Here is an 18327-nt window from a genome sequence, read left to right on the forward strand (position 1 = left end):
CATTTCTAACATTTTGCTATACAGATGTTAAGAACGCTGGAGGAAGAGCCCGGAGGCCTGAATTCGTAGCTGAGTTAGTGTGGGTGTAGTTTACTGAAAGACACCCGTAAAATGTATAACCTTTATTCAATATCAATTCAGATTCACATAGTGTAAATACCCCTCAATATAATTGCCTATATAGCCCCGAGGCCTAAATTCGTAGCTGAGTTAGTGTGGGTGTACAACAACCGAATACATCGCACCATCGGTTACACTCCTTATACCTTGTTGTTCGGTGACCCAGGAAGTGACATTACCGACTGGAGCTGGACCCAGAGGAGGACTACCCATGGACGGGGGTGTCTACCTGGGTCCGAGAACATTGTAATCGCCTGCAGACTTTAAAGACCAGATTACAGGAAATGGAGCATTCAGAAACTACCCCTCTGCGAGAGACAGCTCTTCAAGCTAGGGACCGGGTGTTGGTTCGAGATAAACGCCCTCAAGATAAGCTGGAGTACCGGTGGGAGAATATTCTGTATCAGGTGAAGCGATGAATCAACTCCGAAGGGCCCGTCTAAGAGCTCCAACCTGAAGGGGAAGAAAACGCTTCCACTCGTATAGTCCACCGAAACATGCTTCAACTCTGTCAAGAGATCCTGACCGAATAGAGGAGGTGCAAGATGCTCCCGAAGTACCCCCATCAGACATTTCTGATTGTGAAGAAGAGGAAGATCCTGAATAGCCGCCTGTGAGACAAAGAGAGGCGAGAGCTTGCAGTCCCTATAATGGCTGTACCGTTGGAAATGGGCATGTCCCCGCCCTCACTGTACAACTCGTCTACCCAATTGGACTCAGCTACTCTTTCTGACTTGCAGCGCTCCGAATAGGCAACAGCCGGAATACCCCCCAACCGATACAATCAAGACCAATTTATTTGGCAACAAATTGTTCAAGGAATTGAAGAATGTCAATGTACTTTACAGGAACTCTTATCCATGGAGTGGTGAGGAAAAGGAAAGGGAGAGTGTAAGAAGATAGACCAGACCTGACTGGGGTACCTCTCTTGCATCGGCTTCGAAACCATCGGGGCTGTCACCATTGTTGCCTGGGGAAAGTTTTCTAACCCGGACTGACCTTTGCACTTGACAGCAGGGGGCAGGACCATGATAAAAGGCTCCGTGTGGGAAAGAGAGGGTAGACTTGGTGGGAAGACAGAGCGCGCAGCAGGGGAAGGTTTGTGCTCCATCCTATGAGCATTGTGTGAGCACAGGCCCGCGCTAGAGATTCCCTGTGTCCAGTTACACTGACTTTGGACAGACTTCTGACGGGTGCCCGTTGGCCCCTGTTACTGCTAGTTACAGACGTTTCGGGCCGGTGGATACTGTGCCCATTCTGCCTAAGACAAACCGGGTGACTCAACCATAACTGCGTTATTGCTCACCTGTATACCCCCGCCGAGATGAGTCACGCTACGGCGGTGTAACAGACTGTGCTGCACCCCGTATGACGAACCTAGGATCCAGGACCCCACTTGGAACAAAGAGGACTCATCCCCATCACCGGGAACTGGAGCTCCAGCTTCGACAGAACTAAACCGGAGTCATCATGCACCAGTTGCGCAGGCACCACCGTTGGAACTTAAAGGGAACCTGTCACCTGAATTTGGCGGGACCGGTTTTGGGTCATATGGGCGGAGTTTTCGGGTGTTTGATTCACCCTTTCCTTACTCGCTGTCTGCATGCTGGCTGCAATATTGGATTGAAGTTCATTCTATGTCCTCCGTAGTACACACCTGCACAAGGCAAGATTGCCTTATGCAGGCGTGTACTACGGAGGATAGATAATGAACTTCAATCCAATATTTCAGCCAGCATGCAGCCAGCGGGTAGGGAAAGGGTGAATCAAACACCCAAAAACTCCGCCCATATGACCCAAAACCGGTCCCGCCAAATTCAGGTGACAGGTTCCCTTTAAAGGCTCTGCAGCCAGGAAGCCGGCGGACTGATAAGTTTACCCTTTTATTAATAGTTGCTTAACCTGTTACCTCGCCCCGTATCCATATCTTGCCAATAACAACCCCCTATACATCCTGCTTAGTTCATTACCTCCCTGCGTGGCGTATACCCCTGTTAATAAACCTGTTAACTCTTGCTCTGCCTGCTGTCTGTTACTGCATCCTGTTACCTGTTGACACCTGCTCTACTCAGCATACATCAAATGTCCATTCCAACAGATGCTCAGTAGATTCTTGTCAATATGAACTGTTCTTCTCAGCACACAGTGACAATGCACTTTTTAATAAGCTCTGATCAAAAGCGACAAGCCGGCTTTAGAGCGCACTGTCATTGTACAGTGTCAGTAAAGAATGAGCGAGCAGAGGCCAGCGCCACCCCTACAAATGACATCACTTGCGATGGCGGGACTGGTCTCTGATTGCTCACTTTCTCCTTACAATGTGGACTGACTGTGCGCTCTGTTCTTAGCTCATCACTTCTGATCAGAGCTGGCGAGAGAGAAATGTTCTTTTTTTGGCTATTTTTGTTTTCTGATCTTTGGGGGCGCTTAGAATCAAAGAGTCGATCCCACCTTCAAAACAGAGGTTGAGCTATTTGGTGCACAACTATATTACAATGGATAATGGATCTTTTTGTGTTAACCCCTTTACCCCCAAGGGTGGTTTGCACGTTAATGACCGGGCCAATTTTTACAATTCTGACCACTGTCCTTTTATAAGGTCATAACTCTGGAACGCTTCAACGGATCCCGGTGATTCTGACATTGTTTTCTCGAGACATATTGTACTTCATGATAGTGGTAACATTTCTTTGATATTGATATATCAAATATATATATATATATATAAAATGAAAATTTGGCAAAAATTTCGCAATTATCCAACTTTGAATTTTTATGCAACTAAATCACAGAGATATTCAAAACAGAGGTGGAGGGCTCCATCTAATATAATCACAAAAGACAGGGGTTCAACCCACAGCATGACCTACAGTAAGATCCATAAACACCAAGAAAAAGATGTCATGCTATATAAAGGGGACCACCACACAATAACGAAAGTGTATTAAAAATAATAACTTCAAATACTTTATTATGTCGACCAAAAAGACACAAAACAACACACTACAATTTAAAAACATTTAAAAGAGACAAAAATAACATCATAGATTCCTATAAGGAACCTCCCCCTGGACACATGATATATAGTATATGATAGGAGTACAAATGACAAAATGATTGTTAGATCAAAGGTACAGCTGCTCTAGAAACACATTCGGACAGGTGACAAAACAGTACATAGCATAGCATATCAGTACAAAGTGAAAATAAGTATATATGCCTGGCCCAGTTCCCAGCACACAGTCATAGGCACTAGTACAAGAATATGTGGTCCTGTTATGAGGCCAGATGGTAGCTATAGAAATAAATCTAGCAAATATCCCAGATGTATACCATATACAACAAATATGTCCATATAGGCAAATAAAGACCAATATGTAGATGTATAGACGACGAATGTATCCCTTATGGACAGATAGTGACCAAGGGCTAGATAGAAAAGGTACACAGTATCTAGGATTAGTGAAGTAAATCACTTTAAACGCCCCCACATATATATCAGATGTATAGACAGCCAAGAGGTGATCAGCCTCTAATGCTGAAGTTCATTTATGGGGGTTGGCATTTGTCCCATATGCTAAGAAATTAGACTGAATGTTGTAATAGTCCTCAGCCTGGGCATGTAAACCTGAGGAAAACAGACTGGTACTGTTCTTAGGGACTATCTGGACCTGGTGAAGCTATCCAGAGCCCCACTATATATCGATACAGCCCCAATACACAATGTACGCAGCATATAGAAGAATAAGGCCCACTACATAGGGCAGAATGCTCCAGGCTAGAAGCAGCTATACCAATAGAACATGACCAAAAATACCCATCCTAATAGAGGTCCAGGGGGCAGAAGAAATTTTGAAATTTCGCAATTTTCCAACTTTGAATTTTTATGCCCTTAAATCACAGAGATATGTCACACAAGATACTTAATAAGTAACATTTCCCACATGTCTACTTTACATCAGCACAATTTTGGAACCAACATTTTTTTTAGGGAGTTATAAGGGTTAAAAGTTGACCAGCAATTTCTCATTTTTACAACACCATTTTTTTTTTTTAGGGACCACATCTCATTTGAAGTCATTTTGAGGGGTCTATATGATAGAAAATAACCAAGTGTGACACCATTCTAAAAACTGCACCCCTCAAGGTGCTCAAAACCACATTCAAGAAGTTCATTAACCCTTCAGGGGTTTCACAGGAATTTTTGGAATGTTTAAATAAAAATGAACATTTTAACTTTTTTTCACAAAAAATTTACTTCAACTCCAATTAGTTTTATTTTACCAAGGGTAACAGGAGAAATTGGACCCCAAAAGTTGTTGTACAATTTGTCCTGAGTACGCCGATACCCCATATGTGGGGGTAAAACATTGTTTGGGCGCATTGTAGAGCTCGGAAGGGAAGGAGGGCAATTTGACTTTTCAATGCAAAATTGACTGGAATTGAGATGGGACGCCATGTTGTGTTTGGAGAGCCCCTGATGTGCCTAAACATTGAAATCCCCCACAAGTGACACCATTTTGGAAAGTAGACCCCCTAAGGAACTTATCTAGATGCATGGTGAGTACTTTGACCCAATAAGTGATTCACAGAAGTTTATAATGCTGAGCCGTTAAAATAAAAAATCATATTTTTTCACAAAAATTATCTTTTTGCCCCCAATTTTTTATTTTCCCAAGGGTAGGAGAAGAAATTGGACCCCAAAAGTTGTTGTACAATTTATCCTGAGTACGCTGATACCCCATATGTGGGGGAAAACCACTGTTTGGGCGTATGGGAGAGCTCGGAAGGTAAGGAGTGCTGTTTGACAGGAATTGAGATGGGATGCCATGTTGCGTTTAGAGAGCCACTGATGTGCCTAAATATTGAAACCCCCCACAAGTGACACCATTTTGGAAAGTAGACCCCCTAAGGAACTAATCTAGATGTGTGGTGAGCACTTTGAACCCCTAAGTGTTTCACTACAGTTATAAAACAGAGCCGTGAAAATAAAAAATCTTTTTTTTTTTCCACAAAAAATTATTTTTTAGCCCCCAGTTTTGTATTTTCCCTAGGGTAACAGGAGAAGTTGGACCACAAAAGTTGTTGTTTAATGTGTCCTGAGTAGCTGATACCCCATATTTTGGGGTAAACCCCTGTTTGGGCCCACAGGAGAGCTCGGAAGAGAAGGAGCACTGTTTTACTTTTTCAACGCAGAATTGGCTGGAATTGAGATCAGACGCCATGTCGCGTTTGGAGAGCCCTTGATGTGCCTAAACAGTGGAAACCCCCCAATTATAACTGAAACCCTAATCCAAACACATCCCTATCCCTAATCCCAACGGTAACCCTAACCACACCCCTAACCTTGACACACCCCTAACCCTAATCCCAACCCTATTCCCAACCGTAAATGTAATCCAAACCCTAACTTTAGCCCCAACCCTAACCCTAACTTTAGCCCCAACCCTAACTGTAGCCTTAACCCTAGCCCCAGCCCTAACCCTAGCCCTAACCTTAACCCTAACCCTAACGGTAAAATGGAAATAAATACATTTTTTAAATTTTTCCCTAACTAAGGGGGTGATGAAGGGGGGTTTGACTTACTTTTATAGCGGGTTTTTTAGCGGATTTTTATGATTGGCAGCCGTCACACACTGAAAGACGCTTTTTATTGCAAAAAATATTTTTTGCGTTACCACATTTTGAGAGCTATAATTTTTCCATATTTTGGTCCACAGAGTCATGTGAGGTCTTGTTTTTTGCGGGATGAGTTGACGTTTTTATTGGTAACATTTTCGGGCATGTGACATTTTTTGATCGCTTTTTATTCAGATTTTTGTGAGGCAGAATGACCAAAAACCAGCTATTCATGAATTTCTTTTGGGGGAGGCGTTTATACCGTTCCGCGTTTGGTAAAATGGATAAAGAAGTTTTATTCTTCGGGTCAGTACGATTACAGCGATACCTCATTTATATCTTTTTATTTTTAGGTTTTGGCGCTTATATGATAAAAACTATGGTATAGAAAAAATAATTATTTTTGCATCGCTTTATTCTCAGGACTATAACTTATTTATTTTTTCGCTGATGATGCTGAATGGTGGCTCGTTTTTTGTGGGACAAGATGACGCTTTCAGCGGTACCATGGTTATTTATATCCGTCTTTTTGATCGCGTGTTATTCCACTTTTTGTTTGGCGGTATGATAATAAAGCGTTGTGTTTTGCCTTGTTTTTTTTTTTTATTTTACAGTGTTCACTGAAGGGGGTAATTAGCGGGACAGTTTTACAGGTCGGGACGTTACGGACGCATATATATATATATATATATGTATTAGTCAGAATTGGAACAGCATCACGTATTACCGCAGTTGTCGTGCAGCGCTTTCCCAACCAATGTTCAAATGGCTTCCAATAATAGAGATAAAAAAAGGAAAACAGCACAAAAATTAAACAAAAACGGGCTTTAATGCCTGAACGGCGTGGCAACGTTTCGGATATGGTATCCTTTCTCAAGCTTATATATATTTTTTAGGAATTTTTTTAAAATTTTTTTTACACATGTGAATATATTTTTTTTTTACACTATAACATTGCCCCAGAAGGGGCATCATGTTATAGTGTAAGATCGCTGATCTGACACTTTGCTGTGCACTGTGTCAGATCAGCGATCTGACGTGCACTCCTGGAGGCTTCCCGGCGCCTGCTCCGAGCAGGCGCTGTGAAGCCACCTCCCTGCAGGACGTCAGCTGCGATAGTCAGTTGACACCCGGCCACGATCGGCCGCGCTCCCCCCGTGAGCGCGGCCGATCGCTATGACGTACTATCCCGTCGAGGGTCAGATAGGCCCAGGTCACCTCGACGGGATAGTACATCTAAGGTCAGAGAGGGGTTAAAGTGGTGAAAAACAGATAATAGGGATGCGTGACTCCCTCTTAGGCTGCTTTCACACATCAGTTTTTTGCCATCCATCACAATCCATCGAATTGTGAAAAAAACGGATCCGTCGCAGATTGTGAAAAACTGATGCGACAGATGTTTATTTTTGCCGGATCTGACTAGCTGATCCAGCTAATTGGATCCTAAAAAAATCGGAGCATGCTCAGTTAAAAAACGGGATCAGTCGCCGAATCCGTCGCTGTCCGTTTTTTCGACGGACACAAAAAAAGTTACTATGTCGGTTTTCTCCGGGTGCTGGATAAACTATTTTCGACGGATCTGGCGAAAAGCGGATGAAATGTGAGGCCATCCCTCGCAATTAATTTGTCTTAAATGAAAAAAAACATAAAAGAGAATGAAGCAAAAAGCAAAACATTGATAATTTCACACAAAACTCCAAAAATGGGCCAGACAAAAGTATTGGCACCCTCAGCCTAATACTTGGTTGCACAACCTTTAGCCAAAATAACTGCGACCAACCGCTTCTGGTAACCATCAATGAGTTTCTTACAATGCTCTGCTGGAATTTTAGACCATTCTTCTTTGGCAAACTGCTCCAGGTCCCTGATATTTGAAGGGTGCCTTCTCCAAACTGCCATTTTTAGATCTCTCCACAGGTGTTCTATGGGATTCAGGTCTGGACTCATTGCTGGCCACCTTAGAAGTCTCCAGTGCTTTCTCTCAAACCATTTTCTAGTGCTTTTTGAAGTGTGTTTTGGGTCATTGTCCTGCTGGAAGACCCATGACCTCTGAGGGAGACCCAGCTTTCTCACACTGGGCCCTACATTATGTTGTAAAATTTGTTGGTAGTTTTCAGACTTCATAATACCATGCACACGGTCAAGCTATTCAATGCCAGAGGCAGCAAAGCAACCCCAAAACATCAGGGAACCTCCGCCATGTTTGACTGTAGGGACCGTGTTCTTTTCTTTGCCTCTTTTTTTTCTCCTGTAAACTCTATGTTGATTGACACGATAATGCAAAAAACCATAGCTGAGGGATTTTTGCACATCTGACCATGGTCCTGAAAGCATATGGCAGCTGTGACCCCTCTCTCTCTCTCTCTCTCCCCCACTGAATACAACAAACCAGCCCTAGGGCAGACACTGGGTAACTTGAAGCTTGTGTGTGAGCAGGGTGTGGCTTTAAACTGCAGGTGACCAATCCTGCAAAGCCACCTGTTGTTGTAGTCTAAGAACATAAATATCTCTGACCTCAGTACATTTCATTAACCAGCCCTTTAGTGATGTCACGAGGCTGCAGTTTATAAGTCTCTACACTTAACCCAGCCTTCAGTCTTACCTGAGGAGCTCTTACTGCCAGCTCCCTGATGAACTGGGATATTTGGAGCTCCGCCCACTAGCCTGGTTTTGCCTGAAATGACCTGAACACATGTAAGTGTTAACTTCTCATTTAATCCCTGTTATTTTATAATTACCCTTGTACATATTTTCAATTGTCTCATTTGTAACATCCTTGTAATATTTTGATAAACACTGCCTAATCTTTCGGAGTAAAATATTTAAACTACTAGTTTTGTTCTTCCTGCTCTAAAATGTACCCTAAGTCTTCTGAAGGGAATTACGTTACTGTTTTGGGTTAGCTTCGGACCCGTTTAATTGAAGCTAATGGCAGAATACCTTGTTTTGTGCTTTTGGGAGTTGTCATAGCGACGGCGGCGTTGATAATTATTGTTCCTGCCTGAGTGGGAGTAGTTATATCGCCTTGCTGCAGCGTGCCCAATAGCCAGTACCTAGCAGGCAGCCTTTCTGGCAACTAATTACCCTAGGTGCAGTACCTAATCTGACCTGAGGGTAAGGGGGCGCCAGAGAGCTGCAAGTTTGCAAGCGGAACTGTAAAGCGGGATATACATAAATCCCTGCAGTTCGTGTTCTATTGCAGAGCAGTGGGATAACTAAAATAAGCCCCTGCGGTAAACTAAGAGGTCAATAGCCTTGTGTGTGTTTTCATCACATTGTAGAAGTGGAGGAATAACTAAGATAAGCCACCCTTCACATGTGATAGCCGTCTGTTGGCCTAAAGACACCCCGATCCGTGACGGTCACGGTGTGAATCGTGACATTGATGCCTTTGCCCAAAAAGCTCTACTTTTGTCTCATCTGACCAGAGAACATTCTTCCAAAACGTTTTAGGCTTTCTCAGGTAAGTTTTGGCAAACTCCAGCCTGGCTTTTTTATGTCTCGGGGTAAGAAGTGGGGTCTTCCTGGGTCTCCTACCATACTGCCCTTTACTTTTGTACCCTCGGACTGCAGGGCAGCTTGAACTTGTTTAGATGTTAGTTGAGGATCTTTATCCAACATCCGCACAATCTTGCGTTGAAATCTCTTGTCAATTTTCCTTTTCCGTCCACATCTAGGGAGGTTAGCCACAGTGACATGGGCTTTACACTTCTTGATGACACTGCGCACGGTAGACACAGGAACATTCAGGTCTTTGGAGATGGACTTGTAGCCTTGAGATTGCTCATGCTTCCTCACAATTTGGTTTCTCAAGTCCTCAGACAGTTCTTTGGTCTTCTTTCTTTTCTCCATGCTCAATGTGGTACACACAAGGACACAGGACAGAGGTTGAGTCAACTTTAATCCATGTCAACTGGCTGCAAGTGTGATTTAGTTATTGCCAACACCTGTTAGGTGCCACAGGTAAGTTACAGGTGCTTTTAATTACACTAATTAGAGAAGCATCACATGATTTTTGTAACAGTGCCAATACTTTTGTCCACCTCCTTTTTTATGTTTGGTGTGGAATTATATCCAATTTGGCTTTAGGACAATTCTTTTTGTGTTTTTTCATTTAAGACAAATTAAATGAAGATAATAATACCAAAGAATTTGTGATTGCAATCATTTTCAGGAAGAAATCGAGTATTATCTGACAGAATTGCAGGGGTGTCAGCACTGGCGTAGCTAGCGCTTTTGCCGCCCGGGGCTGTTCCCGAGTTTGGCGCCCCCCCCCCATTGCCGTCACTCAACGCCGGGCACCGCCCCTTCAGCGCTGTTTACCCATGAAATCCGGCGCCTGCGCTGTGTATCTCTGTTTGGTACAGGCGCAGAGAGCTCTGGCCATCTGATGTCACAGCTAGGCTTGCAGACTGCGCCTGTGCGGCGAGTGCGGCCACCCACCTTGGTAAACCCAGCCCCGCAGTGTGTTATGCATTATGCAGAGTGCGGGGCTGGGATTCACAAGCAGGGCGGCCACACAGGCGCAGTCTGCAAGCCTGGCTGTGACGTCAGACGGCCAGAGCTCTCTGCGCCTGCACCAGACAGTGATACACAGCGCAGGCGCCGGATTTCATGGGTAAACAGCACGGAGGGGGTGGCGCCCGGAGCCCCTGAAGATTTGAGTGACGGCAATGTGGTGTTACAAGCAGGGGGGTGAGGACCTGCCTCCGTGGATAAAGACAGGTATTTTGGCGAAAATATAAAACGCTTTATTTTGGTAATACATGCACCTAAAACTAAAAGAGCCACCTTGTTAGAATACAGCATCACTGCTGCACAAGGTGGCTCTTTTAGTTTATAACGGCTGGAGGGGGTGACAGTCGGACTGGGGTGTCTGGGGCCCACCAGAGGAATGGACTCTAGGGGCCCACCCTACAGCTATATGCAATTATCTGTCATTATAGTGGAGCATCAGCTGTAAAACACCGGCGGCTGCTGCACATCTACCATGTGCCCCAATAACTGGGATGTATAATTACGGTAGTTTACATTAATGGGGTTCTTGGTTAAAACAAGTTATCACCCATCCATGGGCTCCACAGGATAGGTGATCGCTTAGATCCGACCATTAGAAACTGCACCGATCGGAAGAATGGGGAATTTTTATCCCTGACAGGACACTTTTATCACTATTTTAAAATGCAGCGGCAGGTGGGATTTCTGACCGCAGCTCCATTCATTCTCTTTGGGGCTTCCAGAAAAAAACAAGTGCAGCCACAGAGTGAATGAATGGATCAGTGATCTAGTCGGACTTGCTACTCCAGTCTAATGGGGATAAACAGTTCCACATTTTGCTGAATGGGTCCAAGCAGTCAGACCCCCACCAATCAATACGTTATCACTTATCCTGTGGAGAGGTGATTACTTTTTTCCACAGGAAACCCCCTGTAAGTGCATCTCTGCCGCTGTGTACAAAGCATTAAAACTCTATTGGAAATAAACAATCTTCTCCTAATTAATATCAGAGAGCACAAATGACCGCCATACACAACACAATCCACCATACCAAGACCAATACCACCACATACAGGAAGAAATACCACCACACCATGACCAGACCACACCACATAGTGACCGAATAATACTACATATAAGGGACAAATACCGCCACACCATGACCAGATCACATATTACCACCACTTGGTGACCAAATAGCACATACAAGGGACAAATACCACAACACCATTTCCAGACCACATATTACCACCACATAGTGACTGAATACTACAATACTGGGCAGCACGGTGGCGCAGTGGTTAGCACTACAGCCTTGCAGCGCTGGAGTCCTGGGTTCTAGTCCCACCCAGGACAACATCTGCAAAGAGTTTGTATGTTCTCTCCGTGTTTGCGTGGGTTTCCTCCGGGCACTCCGGTTTCCTCCCACATTCCAAAGACATACTGATAGGAATTCTAGATTGTGAGCCCAATCGGGGACAGTGATGATAATGTGTGCAAAACTGTAAAGCGCTGTGGAATATGTTAGCGCTATATAAAAATAAAGATTATTATTTTATTATTATTACTGATCAGTAATAATAAAAAAAAAACACAATACTATCACCATAAGTGCCAGTATTCACAGGAGATCTGTACTTAGTATGCAGTGTCTGTGTAGAGGTAATACAGAGATTACTGGTGGTGTTATACACAGGAGCTCTGTATATAATGTATAGGTAATACAGAGATCACTGGTGGTGTTATACACAGGAGCTCTGTATATAATGTACAGGTAATACAGTGAGCACTGGTGACATTATACACAGGACCTCTGTATATAGTATACAGTGTATAGTGTCAGTGTAAAGGTAACAGTGACTCACCAGTGACGTCTCTAGGTGAAGTCCTTCATCTTTCATCCAGCACAGACCGCCATCATTTCTTCCAGCCAGGGCTCGTTTCTGCACGAAATAACACAGTTATCTCAAGCTCCGCTTGCAGAACACATTACTTAATTTTTCACAACTTCTACATTACACCACATGAAGAAAAAAAGGTGATATAGTGTCACTCTGCACAGTAACCGGACCGCCCCCCCATTTAAAACAGTATACTCAAAAAATAAAATATATACATCACTGCAGTAATAATATCCCTTAATTAGCCCCTATGGTAATAATATTCCCCATCCTGGCCCCGTGTATCTCATTCCTGGCTCCAGCCATATGTTCTCGCATCCTGCCCTCATGAGTATCCATCCTGCCCCATATGATCTCCCCATCCTGCCCCATCTGTCTCCATCGTATCCATCCTGCCCCATGTCTTTCATTCTGCCCCGTGTCTCCAATCATGCCCCGTATCTACATTCTGCCCATGCCTCCAGTCCTGCCCCCAGTGTGTCCAGCAATCTGCCCCAGTGTGTCCAGCATATTACCCCCAGTGTGTCCAGCAACCTGCCCCAGTATGTCCAGCATCTTGCCCCAGTGTCCAGCAATCTACCCCAGTATGTCAAGCATATTGCCCCAGTGTGTCCAGCAATCTGCCCCAGTATGTCCAGCATATTGCCCCAGTATGTCAAGCATATTGCCCCAGTGTGTCCAGTATTGCCCCCGGACAGTGTGTCCAGCAATCTGCCCCAGTGTGTCCGGCACTTTGCCCCAATGTGTCCAGCATATTACCCCCAGTGTGTCCAGCATTTCCCCCAGTGTGTCCAGCATTGCCCCCAGTGTGTTCAGCAATCTGCCCCAGTGTCCAGCATTGCCCCCAGGGTGTCCAGCAATCTGCCCCAGTGTGTCCAGCATTGCCCCAGTGTGTCCAGCAATCTGCCCCAGTGTGTCCAGCATTGCCCCAGTGTGTCCAGCAATCTGCCGCAGTGTCCAGCATTGCCCCAGTGTGGCCAGCAATCTGCCCCAGTGTCCAGCATATTACCCCCAGTGTGTCCAGCAATCTGCCCCAGTGTCTCCAGCATTGCCCCCAGTGTGTCCAGCAATCTGCCCCAGTTTGTCCAGCATATTGCCCCAGTGTGTCCAGCAATCTGCCCCAGTGTGTCCAGCAATCTGCCCCAGTGTGTCCAGCAATCTGCCCCAGTGTCCAGCATTGCCCCAGTGTGTCCAGCAATCTGCCCCAGTGTCCAGCATATTACCCCCAGTGTGTCCGCAATCTGTCCCAGTGTCTCCAGCATTGCCCCCAGTCTGCCCCAGGGTCTCCAGCATTACCCCAGTGTGTCCAGCAATCTGCCCCAGTGTCCAGCATTGCCCCAGTGTCCAGCATTGCCCCAGTGTGTCCAGCAATCTGCCCCAGTGTCCAGCATATTACCCCCAGTGTGTCCAGCAATCTACCCCAGTGTCTCCAGCATTGCCCCCAGTGTGTCCAGCAATCTGTCCCAGGGTCTCCAGCATTGCCCCAGTGTGTCCAGCAATCTGCCCCAGTGTCCAGCATTGCCCCAGTGTGTCCAGCAATCTGCCCCAGTGTCCAGCATATTACCCCCAGTGTGTCCAGCAATCTGCCCCAGTGTCCAGCATATTACCCCCAGTGTGTCCAGCAATCTGCCCCAGTGTCCAGCATATTACCCCCAGTGTGTCCAGCAATCTGCCCCAGTGTCTCCAGCATTGCCCCAGTGTGTCCAGCAATCTGCCCCAGTGTCCAGCATATTACCCCCAGTGTCCAGCATTGCCCCAGTGTGTCCAGCAATCTGCCCCAGTGTCCAGCATATTACCCCCAGTGTGTCCAGCAATCTGCCCCAGTGTCTCCAGCATTGCCCCATTGTGTCCAGCAATCTGCCCCAGTGTCCAGCATATTACCCCCAGTGTGTCCAGCAATCTGCCCCAGTGTCCAGCATATTACCCCCAGTGTGTCCAGCAATCTGCCCCAGTGTCCAGCATATTACCCCCAGTGTGTCCAGCAATCTGCCCCAGTGTCCAGCATATTACCCCCAGTGTGTCCAGCAATCTGCCCCAGTGTCCAGCAATCTGCCCCAGTATCCAGCATTGCCCCAGTGTGTCCAGGAATCTGCCCCAGTGTCCAGCAATCTGCCCCAGTGTCCAGCAATCTGCCCCAGTGTGTCCAGCATTGCCCCCAGTGTCCAGCAATCTGCCCCAGTGTGTCCAGCAATCTGCCCCAGTGTCCAGCATATTACCCCCAGTGTGTCCAGCAATCTGCCCCAGTGTCCAGCAATCTGCCCCAGTGTCCAGCATTGCCCCAGTGTGTCCAGGAATCTGCCCCAGTGTGTCCAGGAATCTGCCCCAGTGTCCAGCAATCTGCCCCAGTGTCCAGCATATTACCCCCAGTGTGTCCAGCAATCTGCCCCAGTGTCCAGCAATCTGCCCCAGTGTCCAGCAATCTGCCCCAGTGTCCAGCATTGCCCCAGTGTGTCCAGGAATCTGCCCCAGTGTCCAGCAATCTGCCCCAGTGTCCAGCAATCTGCCCCAGTGTGTCCAGCATTGCCCCCAGTGTCCAGCAATCTGCCCCAGTGTGTCCAGCATATTACCCCCAGTGTGTCCAGCAATCTGCCCCAGTGTCCAGCATATTACCCCCAGTGTGTCCAGCAATCTGCCCCAGTGTCCAGCAATCTGCCCCAGTGTCCAGCAATCTGCCCCAGTGTCCAGCATTGCCCCCAGTGTGTCCAGCAATCTGCCCCAGTGTCCAGCATTGCCCCCAGTGTCCAGCAATCTGCCCCAGTGTCCTGCATTGCCCCAGTGTGTCCAGCAATCTGCCCCAGGGTCTCCAGCATTGCTCCAGTGTGTCCAGCAATCTGCCCCAGTATCCAGCATTGCTCCAGTGTGTCCAGCAATCTGCCCCAGTGTGTCCAGCAATCTGCCCCAGTATCCAGCATTGCTCCAGTGTGTCCAGCAATCTGCCCCAGTGTCCAGCAATCTGCCCCAGTGTCCTGCATTGCTCCAGTGTGTCCAGCAATCTGCCCCAGTGTCCAGCATTGCCCCCAGTGTGTCCAGCATTGCCCCCAGTGTCCAGCAATCTGCCCCAGGGCCTCCAGCATTGCTCCAGTGTGTCTAGCAATCTGCCCCAGGGTCCAGCAATCTGCCCCAGTGTCCTGCATTGCCCCAGTGTGTCCAGCAATCTGCCCCAGGGTCTCCAGCATTGCTCCAGTGTGTCCAGCAATCTGCCCCAGTGTCCTGCATTGCTCCAGTGTGTCCAGCAATCTGCCCCAGGGTCTCCAGCATTGCCCCAGTGTGTCCAGCATTGCCCCCAGACAGTGTGCCCAGCAATCTATCTGCCCCAGTGTGTCCAGCATATTACCTCCAGTGTGTCTGAGTCAGACATAAAGAAAAAAAAAAGTAAAATCCTCACCTCTTCCGTTCCCAGCGCAGGTCCGGTGCACTCAGCGTCTCTCTGGCTCTGCAACGCTCAGGACAGAGAGGCTAAGTGTGCAGTGATGACGTCATCGCACCCCCTGCCCTGAGACGTCGCAGAGTCAGAGGGCGCTGAGGACACTGCAGCTGCCGCAGGAACCAGGAGAGGTGAGTATTAGAACGGGGGGACCAATGCCAGCGCTGGCATCAGGGGGGGGGCCCTAGTCGTGGCGGCGGTCGGCGCCGCCCGAAGATTTAAAGGGCCCGCGTCTCTATTTTTTTTTCTTCCTCCTCCTCCTCCTCTCTGGGTCGGACCCGCCTCACACCCCCCCCCCCCCCCTGCACCCTCCTTCCTACGCCACTGGGTGTCAGTACTTTTGGCCACAACTGTACATTAGAGTTGTCCACTCTCCCTCCCTATGCTGTTATTAATCTATGTTCTGGGTATAAGGTAATAAATGTCATAAAAAAGTGTTAATAATGAAAAGAGATGTAGTGCAATATGTTGTTATCCATTTTGCTTGGTCCTGTTATTTATTCATTGTATGTTTTGGTAGTGCTGTCAGAAAATCTCAGCAGGCGGTGTGTGAGCAAAGTTGTTGTTTTTTTTTTAATACCAATTCTATCCACAGTTTAGAGGGCGATGATGGAGCCAGTCTAACGATCTAGTTAGGACGACTATGTCAGGGTATAAGGCCATAGACTAAAGCCTCACAGTAAACGATCCCTGAATATCGGGCACATCCATAGCCTTATTACTGCCCCCTGAAACATGACCACAGTCTAGGGAGAGTCATTGAGAAAAATGAGGAAACACGAACTAAAAACATTTAACTGATCAATATCATAAAACATAAAAGTAAAACTGTGATGTATTTTATATACTAATAATACAATGATGTCGCTATTCCATGGTGTTTCACCATTCAGAGGTTCCAGGTTCAATGTCAGACACTGAGTGTTGGACACAAAAGGTAATAAGTGTTTGTAGAATAAGGTCCGGCCACCGGCCACTATCTGTATAAAGACTGAATGTTATCAGTTAACAGAATACATAGTTACGTTTGATAAATGTGAAAAAAATGTAAGTAAACCTAGAAGTATTTTTATTTATTTTTTATTGTAATTAATAATAATCTTTATTTTTAGATAGTGCTAAATTCCCTATCAGTATGTCTTTGGAATGTGGGAGGAAACCTGAGAACCCGGAGGAAACCCACGCAAACACGGAGAGAACATACAGACTCTTTGCAGATGTTGTCCAAGGTGGGATTTGAACCCAGCGCTGCAAGGCTGCTGTGCTAACCACTGAGCCACCGTGCTGCCCATATAACTAATAATAGGATGGAAGGATAAGGGAGGGGTAAAACTAGGAACAGAACCAGTAGACACAATCATAGTCAGGGAGTCAGCCGGGGTCAGATGCCAGGTGATCAGTAGAAGAATGTGAAGGTCCTTCTATACAGGTAATTAATAATAGGATAGAAGGACAATTTTTTTTTTGTAATTAATAATAGGATAGAAGGATAAAGGACAGAATCAGTAGAGACAATCATAGTCAGGGAGTCAGCCGGGGTCAGATGCCAGGTGATCAGTAGAAGCAGTGATGGTGGATCTGCTGGACTTCTTGTCTTTCAGATGGTTTTAGGGCAACAGGCGCAACAAGCAAATGCTCGAGCAGCCCTGGATAATCCGCGCCGGTGGGATGATAAGATCCGGCGGAAGACGGAACCTGTGAGAACAGAAGTAAATATAATGTAAGTGATGGGACTCCATATGGCACCATACTACTGTGCGGTCACTGTGGCTGCACGGCAGAGGAATATTATCACACAGAGGTCAGGGATCATTGTCAGCCATCATACATGTGAGGTCAGGGATCATTGTCAGCCATCATACATGTGAGGTCAGGGATCATTGTCAGCCATCATACATGTGAGGTCAGGGATCATTGTCAGCCATCATACATGTGAGGTCAGGGATCATTGTCAGCCATCATACAAGTGAGGTCAGGGATCATTGTCAGCCATCATACATGTGAGGTCAGGGATCATTGTCAGGCATCATACATGTGAGGTCAGGGATCATTGTCAGCCATCATACATGTGAGGTCAGGGATCATTGTCAGCCATCATACATGTGAGGTCAGGGATCATTGTCAGCCATCATACTTGTGAGGTCAGGGATCATTGTCAGCCATCATACATGTGAGGTCAGGGATCATTGTCAGCCATCATACATGTGAGGTCAGGGATCATTGTCAGCCATCATACATTTGAGGTCAGGGATTATTGTCAGCCATCATACATGTGAGGTCAGGGATCATTGTCAGCCATCACACATGTGAGGTCAGGGATCATTGTCAGCCATCATACTTGTGAGGTCAGGGATCATTGTCAGCCATCATACATGTGAGGTCAGGGATCATTGTCAGCCATCATACATGTGAGGTCAGGGATCATTGTCAGCCATCATACATTTGAGGTCAGGGATCATTGTCAGCCATCATACATGTGAGGTCAGGGATCATTGTCAGCCATCACACATGTGAGGTCAGGGATCATTGTCAGCCATCACACATGTGAGGTCAGGGATCATTGTCAGCCATCATACATGTGAGGTCAGGGATCATTGTCAGCCATCATACATGTGAGGTCAGGGATCATTGTCAGCCATCATACATTTGAGGTCAGGGATTATTGTCAGCCATCATACATGTGAGGTCAGGGATCATTGTCAGCCATCACACATGTGAGGTCAGGGATCATTGTCAGCCATCATACTTGTGAGGTCAGGGATCATT

The 18327-nt window shown here is 46.4% G+C and overlaps 1 long non-coding RNA gene across 1 annotated transcript; it reads left to right on the forward strand.

The window, feature by feature from the left end:
* Positions 1–1942: 1942 nt before the first annotated feature.
* Positions 1943–17261, forward strand: LOC138656655 (uncharacterized). The gene is made up of 3 exons (XR_011316957.1): positions 1943–4910; positions 16674–16790; positions 17163–17261. It is a non-coding gene; the product is annotated as an uncharacterized lncRNA (long non-coding RNA).
* Positions 17262–18327: the final 1066 nt, after the last annotated feature.

The sequence above is a fragment of the Ranitomeya imitator genome, unplaced genomic scaffold, assembly GCF_032444005.1.
Source record: "Ranitomeya imitator isolate aRanImi1 unplaced genomic scaffold, aRanImi1.pri SCAFFOLD_938, whole genome shotgun sequence".
Lineage (NCBI taxonomy): Eukaryota > Metazoa > Chordata > Amphibia > Anura > Dendrobatidae > Ranitomeya > Ranitomeya imitator.